Raw genomic sequence first — 3,148 nt, 5'->3', positions numbered from 1 at the left:
TAGCGCGCTCACACCGGCGTGCATGTAACCTGACTTTGTCGCTATTGTGAACTTTAAAAGCAGGTAAACACCGCACAAACACTTTGTTAATACTCCATTTAAAGTGCCATTTGACACCTGTGGCGTCGGCCGCTCGCCAGGTAAGACAAACTCCTCGCCGGCGGGGGAATAACACTTTTTACTTGAGTGAAACTCGGGTTAAAAATGGTGAAATGTGAAAAATAACAATGCTAATTTATCAAGCTATCGTAATGCTAACAATGCTAACTGGATTAATTCGGTGTCCTAATTAATTAATTAATTTTAAACTGTGAAATTGAATTATTTTGGCATTAATATCACTTACACACGCCTGAAATAATGGAATTTCGCATATCTACACGTTTGTTTACCTTTTGCGCCACATAGCAACGGGTGATGACGTCACACGTCGTCATATTGCTCATTCGTTTAGTTCAAGGGTGTCCAAAGTGTGGCCCCAGGGCCATTTGCAGCCCGCAGCTAATTGTTTTGTGGCCTGCCACACATTCTGGAAATGCTTTTGCAAAAATCAAAATAAAAACATTAAAAAAAAAAGTATAATGAGGTGAAATCTAATGGGGAAAAGTTGCAATGTTGACACAAAGCTGCCATGCAGGCTGTTTGTTTTTCTTTTCTTTTTCTTTATTTTGCTCTTATTGCCAATGCTAAAAAATTAAAAAAAAGTAAAAAATAAAAAATTTTTTATAATGAATTGTTGACCTACCGTATTTCCTTGAATTGCCGCCGGGGCGCTAATTAATTTAAAACCTCTTCTCACTCCTGCGCTTACCAAAGGCATGCGGTAAAAGTAAGCATGCGCTAATTATTTTCAAACCTCTTCTCACCCCGGCACTTACCAAAGGCATGCAGTAAAAATTTGAGTGTGATGTAAGGTCTGACCTTGAGTCCTACTGAATAGCTCTTAATCTTCTTCCCTTTATGCGGCAATTGAAGGAAATACGGCATTTAAGGCTCCAATTACTTCATTTCCGCCGGGCATATAGTATGCGCCTGCCTTGAAATACTGCCGGGTCAAACTTGCTTCGCAAAATAATTAGCGCATGCTTAGTATTACCGCCGGCTCAAACTCGTCGCGTCACGAGTGACACTTCCCCTGTCATCATTTTCAAAATGGAGGAAGCTGATTTCAATCATTTGAAATCACATAAAGGGAAGAAGATTAAGAGCTATTCAGTAGGATTTAAGGTATTGAATATGCTAAAAAGAACAGTAAGCAGCTATGTTTTATTAATATACTGTAGCTGCGTGTGTCAAGTATGAGTCATTAAATGACTCCCGCCTCCTGGTAGTAGAGGGCGCTAGTGATCCTTCTTGCGACTACTCGGCTGCAGAAGAAGTGACAATGAGCGACGTGATATATGATGGGACAGATATGTCGCAAGGGGTGCACGACGGACATTTTAGAATGTAACAACCGGGCTGAAATAAATCATGTTCCAGTCCTAAAAACCCAGTGTATTATTTATACGATAACACTTCATGGTGGCAGCGGTGGGATAAAGAGATCACCCACGGAGCAGAACGGGAGGGGGAGTTTTACGAGGATAATTCTGCCGTCGCCCGCACCCGACCTAACTGATAGCAGCGGTCTGATAGCAGTTTTCTAAACTGGACTATCAATCAAAGCAGGAGGTAATAAAGGAAGATCTCCATCGAGACAGAGAGACTTTTAAAACTGAAGAAAGATAAGACTTCTGTAAACAAGTTATCGATGCTTTTGATCAGAAGGTGTTGGAATGGACTTCCATCCATCCATCCATTTCCTACTGCTTTTTCCCTTTAGGGTCGCGGGGGGCGCTGGTGCCTGACTTTATTTATAAGTAAAGGTAAGACCATAATAAAGTTTTTTTTTTTAATTAAATGTGCTTTTCATGATGGTATCCTTACATCACACTCAATTTTCTACTGCATGCCTTTGGTAAGTGCCAGAGTGAGAGGAGGTTTTGAAATAATTAGCGCATGCTTACTTTTACCGCATGCCTTTGAGTGAGAAGAGGTTTTAAATTAATTAATTAAAGGAAATACGGTATTTCACTTTATAATGTTTTATGTGGACAATATTGTGTGCTTGCCATATAAAAACAGTGTTTTCTTTGATAAAAGAGCATAAAACCAACAAAATAGTTCAAATGTAAAATCGACAGACATGTCTGAAGTTGATTTTGTAATTTAAGTGTTGAAAGTAAAACAAGTAATAATAAAAATGTATGACTTTATGAGTGGGGGACCTTTTGGATCCTAAAGATATTTAGTGGGATTTTATTGATTTTTTCACTGTGATTACTCAGAAATAATAATACTTTTAAATCAATGTTGTCCTGCATTATTGATATTTTTAGGGCTCCAATTATTGAAGATCAAACATTGCTTTCTGAATGTTTTGGGCAATGGGGGAAATACTGCAAATATCAGTATTACTATAAAAAAAAAAATACAAAGTCGTCTTTGACTGAAAGGAAATAAAACCTTTTTTTTTTTTTTTTTTCTTTTTTTTTTAAACTTTATATAGAGATTTACTGTAAGTATTACATTAAAAATGAAAATAATAATTGGACTTATTTTTTTCTATGGTCCCTGGGAGTCCTAGAGGTAAAAAAATAAATAAATAAAAAATCCATATATTTTGTTATAGTTTGAAAATTAAAAATATAAGAAACAGCCCTTGCATGGTTTAATTTTTCCATGTGTGGGCCTCAGTGGAAAAAGTTCGGACACCCCTGGTTTATTTAGTCCCTTCATATATGATGCTGTATGTACAGTTTGTCCGTATAAGTGATCGATATGTCTGTGTGGTGTATTATAATATATGTATTGTTTACCTTCTGCGCTGCTTAGCAACGGGTGATGATGTCACACAACGCTTATGACGTCATATGATGCCATTTTGCTAATTACAAACTTTTCTTCACTTCATATATGATGTATACTGTACATCAGGGGTCACCAACGTCGCCCGTAAGGACCAGATGAGTCGCCCGCTGGCCTGTTCTAAAAATAGCTCAAATAGCAGCACTTACCAGTGAGCTGCCTCTATTTTTTAAATTGTATTTATTTACTAGCAAGCTGGTCTCGCTTTGCTGGACATTTTTAATTCTAAGAGAGACAA

At 37.5% G+C, this 3,148-nt stretch overlaps 1 protein-coding gene across 4 annotated transcripts in view; it reads left to right on the top strand.

Moving 5' to 3' along the window:
• cnpy1 (canopy FGF signaling regulator 1) overlaps window positions 1-3,148 on the top strand; it is a 29,614-nt gene continuing 26,466 nt past the window's right edge. The window contains exons 1-2 of one of the 4 annotated variants that reach the window (XM_061890544.1): window positions 25-140; window positions 1,826-1,868. The gene's annotated coding sequence lies outside the window, so the exon portion shown is untranslated. Of the gene's footprint in view, window positions 141-1,825; window positions 1,869-3,148 lie in introns of all 4 variants that reach the window. The other 3 variants (XM_061890541.1, XM_061890542.1, XM_061890543.1) reach the window with 3 other exon arrangements.

This window comes from Nerophis ophidion, linkage group LG28, assembly GCF_033978795.1.
Source record: "Nerophis ophidion isolate RoL-2023_Sa linkage group LG28, RoL_Noph_v1.0, whole genome shotgun sequence".
Lineage (NCBI taxonomy): Eukaryota > Metazoa > Chordata > Actinopteri > Syngnathiformes > Syngnathidae > Nerophis > Nerophis ophidion.
Note: the sequence above shows the minus strand (reverse complement) of the source record. Positions and strands in the feature narration are given on the sequence as shown.